Consider the following 17960-nt stretch of genomic DNA (forward strand, 5'->3'; position numbering starts at 1 on the left):
AGGCCAGCATCCCCTATCAGAGTGCCAGTTAGAGTCCCAGCTGCTCATTTCCAATCCAGCTCCCTGCTAATGAGCTTGGGAAAGCTGCAGATGATGGCTCAAGTACTTGGGACCCCGCCACCCATGTGGAAGACCAAGATGGAGCTCCTGGCTTTTGCCTGGCCCAGACCTGGCTGCTGCTGTCATTTGGGAAGTGAACCAGTGGATCAACCAGAGAAAGATCTCTGTCTCCCCCACCCCCACCTACCCCCTTACTCTGCATTTATATATAGATAGATAGATAGATTTTTTTTTAAGAGTTGCCAGTGTTCTGTACTGGGTTATCACTTGTAACATGCCAGTTTGAATCCTAGCTATTCCACTAACAAACCAGCTTCCTGCTAATGTGCCTGGGAAAGCAGCAGATGATAATTCAAGCACCTGTGCCCCTGCCAACCACGTTGGAGACCCTGATGGTAGTCCAGTCTCCTGGTTTTGGCATGGACCAGCTCTAGCAGTTGCAGTCATTTAGGAAGTAAACCAGTAGATGAAAAGCTTTCTTTCTAATCCCTCATCTCTGCTTCTGTCAGCCTGCCTTTCAAATGAAAGAAAGAAAAATAAAGAGACAAGAATTTATTGAATATGATCCCAATTTTGCTAAAGATGTTACTGTATAGGGGTCGGTGCTGTGGCACAGCGGGTAAACGCCCTGGCCTAAAGCGCCGGCATCCCACATGGGCGCCAGTTCAAGACCTGGTTGCTCCACTTCCAATTCAGCTCTCTGCTATGGCCTGGGAAAGCAGTAGGAGATGGCCCAAGTCCTTGGGCCCCTGCATCCGCATGGAAGACCCGGGTGAAGCTCCTGGCTCCTGGCTTCTGATTGGCGCAGCTCCAGCTGTTGCAGCTAACTGGGGAATGAACCATCAGATGGAAGACCTCTCTGCCTCTTCTCTCTCGGTGAAACTCTGACTTTCAAATAAATAAGTAAATCTTAAAAAAACCTGATGATACTGTATATATGCATAAAAAAGAAACTAATAGTTTTCTCTAGGTGACTGGAGTATAGAAGGTTTTAATTTCTGTCTCTTTACATTCTGTATTTTACTAAATTTTAAAAATTGCATATCATTTTTAACATTTAAAAAAAGATAGCTAGAGGCCGGCGCTGCGGCTCAATAGGCTAATCCTCCACCTTGCGGCGCCGGCACACCGGGTTCTAGTCCTGGTTGGGGTGCCGGATTCTGTCCCGGTTGCCCCTCTTCCAGGCCAGCTCTCTGCTGTGGCCAGGGAGTGCAGTGGAGGATGACCTAAGTGCTTGGGCCCTGTACCCCATGGGAGACCAGGAGAAGCACCTGGCTCCTGGCTTCGGATCAGCGCGGTGCGCCGGCCACAGCGCACCGGCCGCGGCGGCCATTGGAGGGTGAACCAACGGCAAAGGAAGACCCTTGTCTCTCTCTCTCACTGTCCACTCTGCCTGTCAAAAACAAAACAAAACAAAACAAAACAAAAACGATAGCTAGAAAAAGGAGGTATTAGCATAAATTACAGAGTCTGAAAGAATATTATCACTAATAATTGGTAAAACCCACATCTCAAAACTTAATGAGAACACTGATTTTGTTCTTCATGAATAGCTGAGAATGTTTTTTTATCATAATCTCCCTATTATTAGAAAATTTAAAATAACCATTAAAAGTGGCACTTATAAGATCACTGAAACAATACTGGTCTTTCTGGATACAAATCCCTCCTTCAACAAACACCTTGCCTTCCTGTGAGGCTGGCACTATTCTAGTCATTGGAGGTACAGATGAACAAGTAACAGTCCTTGCTTACAGACTATAGATTACACTGTCTTCTATGACTATGGCAGAACTTCAAACTTTTGGGTGTTAATTATTAGTTTGTCTGCTTGTTTAAAAAGACAGGACTGGAGGGGCAGCGCTGTGGCACAGCGGGTAGGGCCACAGCCTGCAGTGCTGGCATCCCATATGGGCGCTAATTTAAGTCCTGGCTGCTCCACTTCCGATCCAGCTCTCTGCTGTGGCCTGGGAAAGCAGTAGAAGATGGCCCAAGTGCTTGGGCCCCTGCATGTGCATGGAGGACCCAGAAGAGGCTTCTGGCTTTGGATCAGCGCAGCTCCAGCAGTTGCGGCCCTCTGGGGGTGAACCAGAGGATTAAAGACTTCTCTCTCTCTCTCTCTCTCTGCCCCTGCCTCTCTGTAACTCTGCCTTTCAAATAAATAAATTTTTTTTTCTTAAAGGACAGGACTTAAAATGACCATATAGCTTTGAAATTCAATGACTATGATTTCTGAATGTCAGGCATGCCACGTGTTTCTACTTGTTACTGGGGTAGTTTTTAGGTTTCTTTGTTGTTTTTTTGTTGTTGTTTGTTTTTTTAATTTTTTTCTTAAGATTTACTGGCGCCATGGCTGGCTGGCGCCATGGCTCACTAGGTTAATCCTCTGCCTGCAGCGCTGGCATCCCATATAGACACTGGGTTCTAGTCCCGGTTGCTCCCCTTCCACTTCAGCTCTCTGCTGTGGCCCGGGAATGCAGTGGAGGATGGCCCAAGTGCTTGGGCCCCTGCACCCGCATGGGAGACCAGGAGGAAGCACCTGAAAGATCTTTCTCTCTGTCTCTCTCTCTCTCTGTCTGTCAAAAAAATAAATAAATAAAGATTTACTTATTTATTTACTTGAAACTCAGAGTTTCAGAGAGGCAGAGAGAGAGAGAATGGTCTTCCATCCACTGGTTCATTCCGCAAATGACTGCAATGGCTGGAGCTGGGCTGATCCAAAGCCAGGAGCCAGGAGCTTCTTCCTGGTTTCCCATGTGGGTGCAGGGGCCCAAGGACTTGGGCCATCTTCTCCTGCTTTCCCAGGCCATAGCAGAGAGTTGGATGGGAAGTGGAGCAGCTGAGACTTGAACCAGCACCCATATGGGATGCTGGCACCGCAGGTGGTGGCTTTACCTGCTTTGCTACAGCAGCAGCCCCTACTGGGGTAGTTTTAAATTTGTGGCTCACAGCCGGCACTGCGGCTCAACAGGCTAATCCTCCACCTAGCGGCGCCGGCACACTGGGTTCTGGTCCCAGTCGGGGCGCTGGATTCTGTCCCGGTTGCCCCTCTTCCAGGCCAGCTCTCTGCTGTGGCCAGGGAGTGCAGTGGAGGATGGCCCAAGTGCTTCGGCCCTGCACCCCATGGGAGACCAGGAGAAGCACCTGGCTCCTGGCTTCGGATCAGCGCGGTGCGCTGGCCGCAGCGCGCCAGCCGCGGTGGCCATTGGAGGGTGAACCAACGGCAAAGGAAGACCTCTTTCTCTCTCTCTCTCTCTCTCTCTCTCACTGTCCACTCTGCCTGTCAAAAAAAAAAAAAAAAAAAATTTGTGGCTCACAAAGATCTAGTGATTCCTAGTGCTTGTTGAATTGATACATTATAAAAAAGGGTAAGAAGAACAGTTTAATTGAAATTATCAAAAAATATAAGCAGTCCATGTCCTCATCTAAGTTGTACTTGGTCAAAAATCTGGAAGGAAAAAAATAGGGGTGAATAGGATCTGAAGGTTATGATCTAAACATATATGTAAGACTACTGTCCTCATCTTGACATGAATTGGTATGCCACTTTGAAATACACCAGATAAGGGGAAGACAAACAAGGAACACTAGCAATGAAGATTTCCACTGTGCCCACCTTGCAGTAACGTAGAAAGCACTGCTGCCTCGACGATGTGCCAAATCCCTATTCTGGGTTAGTTCTTACATTGGTTCAGGGTACCTAGCTCTCTGCTTTGGTAATAACACTAAGACCTTTATTACCAAGAGTAATAATTACCAAGATCTTTGGTAATAATACCAAGATCTTCCCAAGAGTCTAGGCTTGGCTCTCCCACTGCTTACTTTCTCAGCTTCAATAAAGATAATTATCCTTGATTTCTCGCTACCAGAATTAATTTCCTCCTTCTTAGTATTTCCATCAAGTTCTGTTGCCTTAGTACAGCATATTCTGGTTTGTGGTATAGCTAACTGTAGTCTCTAAGTCCCTGGAAGACAGAGAGGGACAAAACTCCTTTGCTTTTCTATTACCTACAGTATCTAGACAGGGTCATGAACACAGTTGTATTCAATTCATGTTTTTTAATTAGTTGAAAAAGGTCATGTGGAAGTACTGAAGAAACTTATATCCCAATTTTTCTACCAAATAAAGTTTCTTGTCATTTCCAGGAAAAATTGGTAAAAAGTGATGTTTACAAGGAATAGGGCAGCACCTGAACAGAAGGTCCCCCCATATGTGGCCAGTGGCTGTTGGCCAGGAGTGAGAGTTTAGAGAAGTAACATCTCTGAGAATAGCCTGCCAATGGTGATGGAAAGCAGCCTAAACTTTGAGGTGGCTGTATTTGGAGGGGAGGCCATCTTATGCTCTTTGGGGAAAATGTTAATGAGAGGTTTCACAAATGTCAGACTTGCCTGATTAAACGAAGCCAGCTAGGTAGACGTTTTTCATATTAATGCCATCTCTGCTGAAAGAGCAAAGAGGGGGAAGAAAAGGAGGTTTGAGAAAGGAAAATGATAAACCTCAATTATTTACAAAAGAAATTATGCTTCTGCTAGCTTGGCCACGGATATCAGAGAAGAAAACTGTTATATGGCAGCCCTGGCGGCTCTACTTCTTTGTGCCCTTTCAAAAGCAAAATGTAAGTCTTGAAGCCAGGAGAGGAGATAGGCCAGACAGACTAGTGCCAGGCCTATGGTGTCTACTAATTGCGATAGTTACTCTTATAACTTACAGGAAGAAAGAATATAGGAAAAAAGTGATTCAAATAATTGAAATGTTTAAGGATTTCTTCTTCCTGTGTTTAAGCCTGTGTCTTTAAAGTGTTCCAAATGTTTGTGTGGTTTCTTCTCTTCTTTGACTTCACATGTACAGAACTGAATTACTTATAATCCTTGATCCTGACACACACTCTCCTGAGAGTTTTTATGGTTTCTGCCACCTAAATTAAAGGGTAGGGTGAGCAAATACTGTTGATTAAGAGAGCTCAGCCTTCTTTTGCCCTGTTTCTCCCTAGCCCAGCCTGCAATTGTGCCCCAATCAACCAGCATTAATACAGATACACAGAGGTATTTATTTGCTGCTGATTCTGCCTAGCTGCATTCAGACTCGATCTCCATGTGTATTTAATAAATCACACTAGTTAGGTGGACAGGATTAGTTCCAAGTCACCTAATGACTATATCATGAACTGCAGCATTAAAGGGATTAATATTAATCTGAGCCAATGCAGTTCAGTGGAAAAAGCCAATTCATTTTCCAACAGGAGCTTCAGCCGGCAAAAAATCCTCAACAACAGCAGGAAGATTAATGAGGTCTTCTACATTCTGCCTGCAAATCTTCACCTACCAGGGTATGGGTGGTGAATCCCAGTCCAGACGAGCTCATAAATAACCAGCAATATCACAAGTATTTGGGGCAGCTGAGCCCCAGTAAGGGAGGGCCAGCTAGCCCTCTCCATCTTCTCCTCCTGTAACCCACACCACTGAGATGGCACAGGAATTTTACAGGCCACACAGTGACCGGTTTTGTTTTCTTTCACATAAGGGCCCACACCTCGTAAATCACTTTCTGTTTTTAGGAAAAGAAGAGTACTAACTAGAGTACAGACTTGTATGTGCTCAGACATGACACCTCATGCTGTAGTGTCACTTCCTTGAAGCTGGGAAAATAATCTGGCCTTTGTAATACATGGAATGTGCTTTCAAGTCATGAAACCTTTCCTTTGCTGAGTAGCACAATTCCTCCCCATAAGCACCCACAATATGCTACATCTGCATTAGGCCTCTGGAGTTCACATTCAGAACTACCTTTTGGGTGTACCCTCACCCCCCCCCCCCCCCCCGCTGCCACAAGTGAGCACTAATTAGGAAGAACTGTATCTATAAGATACAGCATTTCCTTATACCTTGTACCTAATTTCACCTTTAGGACCCACCAAGATGAGCCTAGCTATATTTCATAACCTCCACAGGGCAAGGCATAACTTGGATTTAACTGGCTCAGGAAGCAAATGAATGGTGTCAGTATGAGATGCAGAGAAAGCAGCTGGCCAATTAAACTCAATTCGCTGCAAGACCTGTTTCTTCCTCAATAACTACAGGGACCTGAGCAAAACACCAATAGCCAAGTTTCATGGGTAGAGTTTTGTCTGCTGGAGAAACCAAACAGAAACAGCTATTTCTGTCTGCAGCATCACAGTTTCATGGTTTGGGAACAACAAAAGTATGGGTTTACTATAACTAAGGTTCTTTAACCTGTATAGACAACAGTGGGTCAGCACCCAGATTCTCTTACAATGGATGGGATCACCAACTGGAATAGTCAAGCCCCTATCAACAAAGGCTATTGAACTGAAAACTAAACTTCAGTAGCAGAAAAATGTAAGTGAACCATGGGCCTAGTGCCAAGTTGTAAGTTTATAAAATGCTTGCCAAACAACCTAGGCATAGAGCTGCCTAGGCTAGAACTGAGCTGAAGAGAAGGAACCCATTAAGTAGATTATTCCTCAGTTTCACAGCAAAATTGGTGTATGTGTGAGACCTAACATTTCCTAAGCCTATAAGCATTTCACCATATTTACAGGAGTAAATCTGAAAGTGGGGCCTACACAAGCTTTTCATTAAGTAATAGACTACGGGAACTGTTAAGACTGGGATCTTTGTTTATCAGTTAAGATACAAGGAAAGAAAACATTCCATATTTGCTAGGGAAATGCTCTGAAAAGCTACGGAAGCCTTAAACCCACAGTTCCAGTGGCATAGTTCAATTTGGGGGAAATTCACAGGACATAGGAATGGCTACAGCTAACAAGACAGGGAACTGCCCACAACCCACATTTTTCCTACAGCCAAGCAGGTTTGCATGAAGCAATTAAGGGACGAAAGGAGCTGAGACACATTTCCTCATCACTCTTATCAAATCCAAGTCCATTAGCTCCCATCAAACCTCAGGGCCTCATTTCCCACAAGACAAATACATAGAAACAGTCACATAAGATCATCCTGGAGAAAAAGATGGGAATATGCAGCTGTTTTTCCTGATAGTTGCAAAAGGCTCAATTTTTTTCTCTGCCTACATTTCTATACCATTCCTTCATTTTCTCATTCCCTGCAGCTTCTCTCCAGGTTCTAAGAAAATTAACCACCCCACAAGAAGTACAAAGCTCCCTCTTCATAGCCAAGTCAGCCTAACTTAAGGCTCAAGCCAGTAGCCCCAGGACAACTAAGGACATTAATCAGAAGTGTTACCATGCTAAGATCATGTGTACACATCATGGCAATCTGCTTAGGCTTCAGCTCCAATAAAGAGTGACTAGGAGTATTTATAGTACTTGAGTTCCTCTGTCTCTTGCCAGACATTCCTGTCCTTCTAACAAGTAAGTCCTCAAAACATCAGAGGAAAGATGCTCCTCAGACATGAGGAATTTGTGTTATATAACTCTATGGGAAGGGGACTACTGTAAGTGGCAGCACCCTTTCTTTCCTCAAAGCACTCTCTAAAGGAGTGCATCCTGTACACTGCTGAGTCCTCAGGTCCCCATGTACACAGGAACAGGGCCATCCAGCGGGATGCATCAGGCTCCAGGAATGCTGAAGTCCACATATTTGCCATTCAACACCAAAATGGCTTTTCAAGTTCAATCAGCTATAAATGTTGCTTTGTTTTAATTTTCCACTGAACTTCCTGGAACCTATTATCCAACTGTCAGGGATGTATATTTAGCAAGAGCAACATGGCCTCTTTGCCACTGCCCCACTGCTCATGTCACCTCTAATAAACAGAAAACCACCCCCTTCCTCAATCCCTGCTGCAAATGTCGCTTGGGGCTAATAAATAGTCTTGGTGTAGAGGCCACAAACTGACCAGCCCCCATAACTACCTGAAAATCCCAACTCTCCTAGGATAATGCTTCCCCAAGGTTTTTTTCTTTTTAGTTCTAGGAAAAAAACCCTGGGTGCTTGTACTCACTGGAACACAAACATGAATGCATGCCTATTTTGGGAGGATGCCAGTAGTAGAAATAACCTAGTAGAGAAATCTACTACAGACTAGTAGGCATCTCAACCAATACAGACACAGCAAACTGAAGATTTGATATCACATTTAACAGGAAAGATCTGAAAAACCAAAATCAAAGCAAAGAAGAATCAGCATGGCAGATGCACAAGTTCAATTTCTTAACAGGAAGCTAATTTAAAAATATAACCTCCTCTTGGTCAAACAGAACATGAGATACAACTTTTCTATTCTCTCAAAATTCTTTTGTCTTTTTTAGCTCTTGACACATTTCACTCTGACATCAAATGGTTAGACTCGGCTTGAATGAGTAACACGTGCTCTCTTGCCACGTTTCCAATTTACCATTTCTACCAACTACAAATCCACCCAAGTCCCATAACTATCCACATGATCTATTTCCACAATATCCAGCACAATTCTTCAAGTTCAGAAGAAGCCAAATATACTTAAAATACAATTGCTCGTATTTTTCCTAAATCATAAAAATGTAAACCAACAATCAAAGAATGAGATTTTTCGAAAGCCCAGGAATACAAAATAACGAAGTAGAATCAAAAGCTATTTCTAGAACCAACTCACCACAACAAAATTGGCTTCAGATTAAAATTTTATGATAGCAGAGAGGATAGGGAGAAAATTCAGGAGAATAGGAAAACAAAGTCTTTTCTTTCATTTCACAACTGACAATGAATTTCTAGATCCACAAACATGGATACACAAAAATCATCACTATCACTAAGGCCAAAAGTTTTCAAAAAACCCCAGCTTTATCTGAACAAATATAGCAGCATACAAGATCTGCTTATCAGTTACATGAGTTAGACAAGCAATATTTCACTTACAAATAAGGAGAGTGAGGCAGAGCTAATAAGAAAAGCCACAAACGGCACTTACTAAAGACAAAACACAAGCTTCACAATTTTCAACCTCTAGGGCCTGACCTTGAATGGAGGGAAAATCTGTATTAACAGGGAAAGAAGTAGACCACCTTCTGGTCATTTCATTTTAACGATCTTACATTCATTTCCTCAAAAGCCACATTATTAGTGTTGATGGGCAAGGATTTAACATGCACTGTTTTAACCATTCAAGACTAACTCTAGTGTAGTAGGTTAACTACACTGTGTGTGTAGGTTAAGCCTCCGCATACCAGCACGCCATATGGGCGATGGCTACTCCACTTCTTCTTCTTCTTCTTCTTCTTCTTTTTTTTTTTTTGACAGAGTTAGACATTAAGAGACAGAGAGACAGAAAGATCTTCCTTCCATTGGTCCCCCCCCCCCCCAATGGCCGCTATAGCCGGAACTATGCCGATCCAGAGGCAGAAGCCAGGTGCTTCCTCCTGGTCTCCCATGCGGGTGCAGGGGCTCAAGCACTTGGCCATCCTCCACTGCATTCTTGGGCCACAGCAGAGAGCTGGGGCTACTCCACTTCTGATCCAGCTCTCTGCTATGGCCTGGGAAAGCAGGAGAAGATGGCCCAAGTCCTTGGGTCCCTGCACCCGTGTGGGAGACCCAGAGGAAGCTTCTGGCTCCTGGCTTTGGATTGGCCCAGCTCTGGCCATTGCAGCCATTTGGGAAATGAACCAGCAAATGGAATGCCTCTCTCTCCCTCTCCCTGCTTTTGTCTCCGTAACTCTGCTTTTCAAATAAATAAATAAATATTTAAAAAAAAGACTAACTCTAGGGCCCAATACAGGGTGTAATTAATGTCTTTTCTGAGACATGAATTTGAATCTGATCAAAGGCTAATTTGTAGGAGTAAACTATTTAGCTAGTGAGTCTAGCTGTTGCTGAGCATCTGCCAGTTTAAGCTCACACTCCCTCTTTCAAGAAAATCTTATTTACAATTTTGTTTATTTTTGTTTATTTGAAAGCTAGAGAGAGAGAAAGAGAAAGAAAGATACAGAGTTCTGCCATCAACTGGTTCACTTCCCAAATGTCTTCAATAGCCTGGGTTGGGTCAAGGTAAGGCCAAGAGCCTGGAACTCAATCCAAGTCTCCCATGTGGGTGGTACAGACTCAACTACTTGAGCCATCACCACTGCTTCCCAGGGCATGCGTTAGCAGGAACCTGAAATCTGAAGTGAAGCCACAACTTGAACCCAAGCACTTCAGTATGAGATGTGGATGTCCCAAGTGGTGACTTAACCACTGCACCAAACACCCATCCAAGAAACTTTTAAGTTGAGGTATAGAACAACATAAGGGTATAACTCAATGATTTTCACAAGTTTAACTGCCCAGGTAACCAGTATCCCAATAAAGAAACAACATTACTGGGGCCGGCACTGTGGCATAACAGGTAAAGCCTCCGCCTGTAGTGCCAGCATCCCATATGGGCGCCAGTTCAAGTCTTGGCTGCTCCACTTCCAATCCAGTTCTCTACTATGACCTGGGAAAGCAGTAGAAGATGGCCCAAGTCCTTGGGCCCCTGCACCCACGTGGGAGACCCAGAGGAGGCTCCTGGGCCTTGGCTTCGAATTGGTTCAGCTCCAGCCATTGCAGCCAATTGGGGAGTGAACCAGCAGATGGAAAACCTCTCTCTCTCTCTCTGCCTCTCTTCTCTCTCTATGTAACTCTGATTTTCAAGTAAATAAATCAACCTTTAAAAAAAAAAAAAAAAAAAGAAAAGAAAGGAAACAGCATTACCAAGACCCAGAAGTCCCAATCATAACTTCTTCCAGTTGCAGTGCCCTCATGGGTAACGATTATTCTAGCTTCTAATACCACTGATTAACTTGCTTCAACTTTATGTAAATAGAATCATACAGTATGGACTCCTTTGTGTTTGGCTTTTCTTATACAATATCATGTTGGAAAAAGTCATAGGTAATTCAGTATGTTGTAATTTACCAATTCTTGTTGTATTCCTTTGTGAGAACATATCACAATTTACTTATAATTTTGTTTCCAATTTTTATTTTTTAAATTTTCGTTTGATTGAGGCTGTGGTGCAGCAGGTAAAGCTGCTGCCTGCAGCGCTGGCATCCCATATGGGCAGGGGTTCAAGTCCCAACGGCTCCACTTCCAATCAGGCTCCCTGCTATTGTGCCTGGAAAGCAGTGGAAAATGACACAACTCCTCAGGCCCCCGCACCTACATGGGAGATCCAGATGAAGCTCCAGGCTCCTGGCTTCAGCTTGGCCCAGTCCTACCACTGTGGTCATTTGGGGAGTGAACCAGCAGATGGAAGATCCCTCTCTGCCTTTCCTTCTCCTTCTCTGTAACTCTGACTTTCAAATAAACGAATAAATCTTTTTAAATTTTTTTTTCATTTTAATTGAAAGGCAGAGAGAGAGAAATTTTCCATCTATGGGTTTATTCCCCAATGTCTGCAACAGTCAGGAGCAAGGAACTCTATCCAGGTTTCCTAGGAGGGTGGTAGGGAACCAGATACTTCAGTCATCATCCATACCTTATCTATACGTTCCCAGGGTGTACATTAGCAGTAAGTTGGATCAGATGCAGAGCCGGGTTTCAAACTAGGCTTTCAGCTGTAGATTATGGGTATCCCAAGTGGCATCTTTTTTTTTTTTTTTTTTTTTTGACAGGCAGAATGGACAGTGAGAGAGAGACAGAGAGAAAGGTCTTCCTTTTGCTGTTGGTTCACCCTCCAATGGCCGCTGCGGCCAGCGCATCGCGCTGATCCGAAGGCAGGAGCCAGGTGTTTCTCCTGGTCTCCCATGCGGGTGCAGGGCCCAAGCACTTGGGCCATCCTCCACTGCACTCCCGGCCCACAGCAGAGAGTTGGCCTGGAAGAGGGGCAGCCGGGACAGAATCCGGCGCCCCAACCGGGACCAGAACTTGGTGTGCCAGTGCCGCAAGGCGGAGGATTAGCCTATTGAGCCACGGCGCCGGCCCTAAGTGGCATCTTAACAGCTACAACAGATGCCTGTCCTTGTATTCTGATTTTTTTAAAAGATTTATTCATTTATTTGAGAGGCAGAATTACAGAGAGAGGGGGAGACAGAGAGAGATCTTCCATCCGCTGGTTCACTCCTCAAATGACCGCAACAGCCGGAGCTAGGTTGATCTGAAGCCAGGAGCCAGTAGCTTCTTCCAGGTCTGCCATGTGGGTGTGGGGGCTCAAGCACTCAGGTCATCTTCTACTGCTTTATTAGGCCATGAGCAGGGAGCTGGATTGGAAATGGATCAGCTTGGACTCAAACCAGTGTCCATATGGGATGTTGGCACCACCAGCAGAGACTTAACCTACTACGGCACAGTGCCAGCCCCAGGTTCTTGGTTTCTAAGACTAGCACAAAAGTCCAATTCCTACTAAGAGCTGAAAATCATCTTCCCAAGATAACAAGAACAAAAGTTTGGGGTAAGAAGAAGAAAGAAAGGAACTTATCCTGAGATAAAAATCCCTACAACACACAGACTTGATTAGTTAGTTAAGGGAAATTCTAGATAGCCTCTGAATAGAATCCTTTTCCACCTTTCAAATAATTTATAGCTTAATGTCAGCTAAAATTAGTAACTTCTCCCATTTGTCCATGGCAAGGAGATTCTTGGCTGGCTTTTCATAGTCATTACAGGCCTTCTCATAGATCCCTGAAATACGATGTGGCCATCAAAATGTCAGCACTTACCTGCTGCCCACACACTCTGGACACATGGTCCAGCTTGCAGGTCAGTGACTGATAAATGAGGAAACAAGATCAGCTCCAGATCTGACTCAAGAATAAACACCTGGCAGTTCCTATGTTCTCAATAATATGAACTAATAATAACAATGATGGCCAACTCCTTGGACACATCAGAAACTATCAAGAGACAGTCCTTCCCAGAAAAATTCCATGAGGGTAGAAGAAGCAGCATTAATAAGCAGCATCTAAGTGGTAGAAAAGAAGTAATTCTGCTATTTCTGCTGATGAAACTCCCATGATTGGGGCCGGCGCTATGGCTCACTCAGTTAATCCTCTGCCTGAGGCGCCAGCATCCCATATGGGCGCTGGGTTCTAGTCCCGGTTGCTCCTCTTCCAGTGCAGCTCTCTGCTGTGGCCCGGGAGGGCAGTGGAGGATGGCCCACATGCTTGGGCCCCTGCACCCATGTGGGAAACCAGGAGGAAGCACCTGGCTCCTGGCTTCAGATTGGCTCAGCGCCAGTCATGGCGGCCATTTGGGGAATGAACCAACGGAAGGAAGACCTTTCTCTCTGTCTCTCCCTCTCACTGTCTGTAACTCTACCTGTCAGAAGAAGAAGAAGAAGAAGAAGAAAGAAAAAAGAAACTCCCATGATCACAAACTTTCAATGATTTTCCCCTTATAATTGAATTAAGGAAAATAACAGTTTACAGGCATAAGAAAACAGACATTTGTCCAACCAGTTTCCCAGCCCATGACTATGTGTGTAATATGTGTGTGAAAGCATATACAGGATGTGTGTAATGAAACTGAGATCCACAGGTTAAATAATTTGCCCAAGGTAATACACCTATTTATGACAAAACCTAGTCTACATCTCAAGCCTTCATACTTGTCATTAGGTGATCTTTTTTTTTTTTTTTTTTTAATTTTTTTGACAGGCAGAGTGGACAGAGAGAGAGAGACAGAGAGAAAGGTCTTCCCTCGCCGTTGGTTCACCCTCCAATGGCCGCCGCGGCCGGTGCGCTGCGGCCGGCGCACCACGCTGATCCGATGGCAGGAGCCAGGAGCCAGGTGCTTTTCCTGGTCTCCCATGGGGTGCAGGGCCCAAGCACTTGGGCCATCCTCCCCTGCACTCCCTGGCCACAGCAGAGAGCTGGCCTGGAAGAGGGGCAACCGGGACAGAATCCGGCGCCCCGACCGGGACTAGAACCCGGTGTGCTGGCGCCACTAGGCGGAGGATTAGCCTAGTGAGCCGTGGCGCCGACCCATTAGGTGATCTTTTAACTATACCTAGGGACATCATCACTTGGTATTTAAGACCTTCCACAATATATATCCCACCTACCTATTCCTCCTTTTCTGCCACATGGATTCTTTGCTCTTCCTCCACCCTAGATTGTCCAACCTCTATACTTTTGACAGAGATGCTCTCTTTTTACCCTTTACCTGTCTAAAACAGTACCTGACACACATTAAATGTGGTTATGTCAGTACTCCACAACATACCCAAAAGGGTCTGGTATACAAATCAGTAAAAATTCATTGAAATGATCATTTAGGAGAAAAACATAGGTGGAAGAGCTTTAATTTCCATACAGAGGTATAAGATTTGCCTAGAATTAGAAGTAGAGTGGTACTTCTTAATATTTCATTGAAGCATAAAACAGACACTTCCTCAGGCATGTAGCACATAAAATGTCAATTAAGGCAAGGGAAGTCTTCACACCAAGGTTGGAAGGAAACTAGTAATCAGAGGAAAGTTTCATCATTTCACAGACCAAAGAAAATGAAGCTAAAGTTACTTGCCCAAGTTACCAAAGATTAGAACATTAAGAGCTCCCTTTGAGATTCTGATGAGCTATGGATCTTCTCCCCTGCAAAGTGTATGTATATATGCCCACATATGCATAATTCTGCATATAATTTCAGTGCATTCATTAACTTCCTGGTCCCAGATCAAAATGACTGATTTCAATACATCTAGAACCAATCTCTTACATAAAATTTTATAAATTTACTTATAATCACATAAAGAAGAACATTTTCTATACCTAATTACAATTTGACAGTTATGCTCCTGAATTATTTCCAATGCTTAGAAGTTCTTTATTTTAAAAGGTCACATCTTTAAAATTTTCTTTAGATTAAAAAAATTTTATAACACTGCAATCCAGAACCACAAACGGGCATTCAAATTCTTGGCAAGCTATAATTTGTTTTCAAAATCTCATAGTTGGGGTCAGTGTTTGGTACAGTGGTTAAGAGGCTGCTTGGAGAGGGGGCAGCACTGTGGCTTAGCAAGTAAAGCCACTGCCAGCAGTGCAGGCATCCCACATGAGCACTGGTCACATCTGATCCAGCTCCCTGCTAATGCACCTGACAAAGCAGCAGAAGATGGCCCAACTGCTTGGGCCCCTGCCACCCATCTGGGAGATCCAGATGGAGCTCCTGTCTCCAGCTTTGAATCTGCCCAACCCAGGTCATTGTGGCCATTTGGGGAGTGAACCTATGGATCGAAAATCTTTTTTGCTCTCTGTTTCTCCCTCTCTTTCAGTCATTCTACCTTTCAAATATGTAAATTTTTAAGAAAAATTAATTTGGGTCTGTTGCTGTGGCATAGTAGGTTAAGCCTCTGCCTGTGGTGCCAGCATCCCATAACGGCATGAGTTCATGTCCTGACTGTTCCACTTTCATTCTGCTAATAGCCTGGGAAAACAGTGGAAGATGGCCCATGTGCTTTAGCCCCTGCACCCACATGGGAAACCCGGAAGAAGCTCCTGCTCCTGGCTTTGGATCAGCCCAGCTCCAGCTGTTGCGGCCATTTGGGGAGTGAACCAGCAGATGGAAGAACTCTCTCTCTCTCTGTGTGTCTGTAACTCTGCCTTTCAAATAAATAAGTAACTCTTAAAAAAAAAAAAAAAGAAAAAAAGAAAAATTCTAAATAGATCAAAGATCTGAATGTAAGTGATAAAACTTTAAAAAACAGGTATAAATTTTACACCAGAGTTTCTCAACCTTGTCAAATGATGATAAATTATGCCAGATAATGATAAATTGTGCCAGATAATCTTTTGTGGGGTCTGCCCTTCAGGACAGACATTTTTGTAGGATGTTTAGCATCATCTCTCCTGGTTCTTACCCACTTCAACACCAGTACCACATCTCCCCCTGAGTTGTGACAATCATAACCAGCTTGATGTCGCCAGATTTCCCACGGAAGCAAAATCACCCAGTTGAAAATCACTATTTTAGACCAAGTGATACCACTTATCCTACTCCTTAGCAAAATTACCAATGCTTACATCATAACTGCATGAATTGTTATTTGCTGAGAAGAATCCTAAAAATTCCTCAGAAGTATCATTTATTATTCTATATCCCATCATTTTTGGATAATCTTAAATACCAACAGTCTTGTTTTGAAAAGTTTTTAGTCTGAGGGCGGTGCTGTGGTATAGCAGGTAAAACCTCTACCTCTGGCACTGGCATCCCTTATGGGCGCCAGTTCAGGTCCCAGCTGCTCCAATTCCAAACCAGCTCCTTGTTAATGCACCTGGGAAAGCAGCAGAAGATGGCCCAAGTGCTTGGACCCCTGCACTCACATGGGAGACCTGGAAGAAGCTCCTGGCTCCTGGCTTCAGATCAGCCTAGCTCTGACCATTGCAACCATTTGGGGAGTGCACCAGCAGAGGGAAGAGATCACTCTTCTCTCTTCTCTCTCTCTTTCTCTTTGCCTCTCCTTCTCTGTAACTTTCAAATAAATAAATAAATCTTTAAATAAAAAAAGTTTTTAGTCTATTTCTTCCACTAGAAGGTCACAAATCAATATAATTGGGGTAGGGAAAGGGTTTAGGGTAAAAGTATTATTGAGATGTAATTGATCCCTTTGAAAATGTACAATTCAGGCACAGGGATTTGATACAGAATTAACACATCCCACGTTCTATGTCAGAGTGCCTGGGTCTGAGTCTTGTATCTGCTTTAGATTCCAGTTTCCTCCTGGTACACACCCTGAGAGGCAGCAGGTGAGGGCTCAAGAACTTGAGTCCCTGCCACTCACATGGGAGACCCAGGGTTCCTGGCTCCTGGCTTCAGATCAGCCCTGCCCCAGCTGTTGTAAGCATCTGTGAGATGAACCAACAGATGGAAGATCTTTCTCTGTCTCTTTATTTTAAAATAAAGTGAAAAGAAATAAAACAGAAAAATTTTAAAGTAATAAAATACACAGTTCAATATTTTTAGTATATTCAGTTGTACAACCAAATATGATTTTTGAAAATAATGATCCTCTCATATTTTAATATTTCTAACATTATTTATTAAGAGGCAGAGAGATGGATAGAGAAGAGATTCCCACCTGCTGGTTCACCCTCCAGATGCCCACAAACGCTAGGGCTGGAATGGGCTGAAACCCGGTACTGGTAACCCAATCCAAGTCTCCAATGTGGGTGGCAGATGCTCAGCCACTTGAGTGATCACTGCTGCCACCCAGGATCTGCATTAGGCGGGATGCTGGAGTCAGGAGCCACAGTCAAGAACTGAACCTAGGTGCTATGACATGAGATACGGGAATCTTTGAAGATTTATTATTATCATTTGAAAGGCAGAGTTACAGAGAAAAGAGTAGGAGGAGGAGAGAGAGAGAGACAGAGAGAGAGATTGATTAATTCCATCCATTGGTTCGGTCCCCAAGTGGCCACAACAGTAGGGGATGGGCCAGGCCAAAGCCAGGAGCCAGGAGCTTATTCTGGGTCTCCCATGTGGGTGCAGAGGCCCAAGCTCTTGGTCATCCTCAGCTGCATTCCCAGACATATTAGCAGGAAGTTGGATCAGCAGAGCAGTCAGGTCTCGAACCAGTGCCCATTTGGGATGCTGGCATTACAGGCACAGGCTTAATCCGCTAAGCCACAATGCTGGCCCCCAAAGCATCTTAACCACTAGGCTAAATGCCCACTCCCTCAAACCAAAGCAATTACCAAAGTCAAACAACAGGCCAGTCACTTTGGCACTGTCTCCTCAAAGCCACAAAAGAATGATGTTCCCATAGCATTCTCTGACTTAGCCATATATGTGTAAGATAAAAAGTATGAAACAAAACAAATTGAGTAACAGAGCTTTTCTTGAATTTATTGCCATATTGTAAGAAAATAGCAAAAACTTAGTCACTCCTAAACCAATGCCCTGTACTAGGAACTCTAAGGATTCTTCCCCCCTTCCCCGCTGCTTCCTGAATTCTGGTGTCATTAGCTATAATGAAAGTAATTCACAGATGAGTAAGTGTTAACTAGCATAGCAGGTATTTTAAGATC

General features: G+C 44.1%; 1 protein-coding gene across 13 annotated transcripts in view; it reads right to left on the reverse strand.

The window, feature by feature from the left end:
• Positions 1-17960, reverse strand: part of GBF1 (golgi brefeldin A resistant guanine nucleotide exchange factor 1) — a 152576-nt gene that overhangs the window by 67510 nt on the left and 67106 nt on the right. For 3 of the 13 annotated variants that reach the window (XM_070057319.2, XM_070057317.2, XM_070057315.2), the window contains exon 4: positions 4450-4499. The exons of 7 other annotated variants lie outside the window; for them this stretch is intronic. The gene's annotated coding sequence lies outside the window, so the exon portion shown is untranslated. Of the gene's footprint in view, positions 1-4449; positions 4503-17960 lie in introns of all 13 variants that reach the window. 3 more of the 13 variants (XM_089314427.1, XM_070057316.2, XM_070057314.2) reach the window with 1 other exon arrangement.

This window comes from Oryctolagus cuniculus, chromosome 15, assembly GCF_051225735.1.
Source record: "Oryctolagus cuniculus isolate XC-2025 breed Fujian yellow rabbit chromosome 15, ASM5122573v1, whole genome shotgun sequence".
In the NCBI taxonomy this organism is placed as follows: domain Eukaryota; kingdom Metazoa; phylum Chordata; class Mammalia; order Lagomorpha; family Leporidae; genus Oryctolagus; species Oryctolagus cuniculus.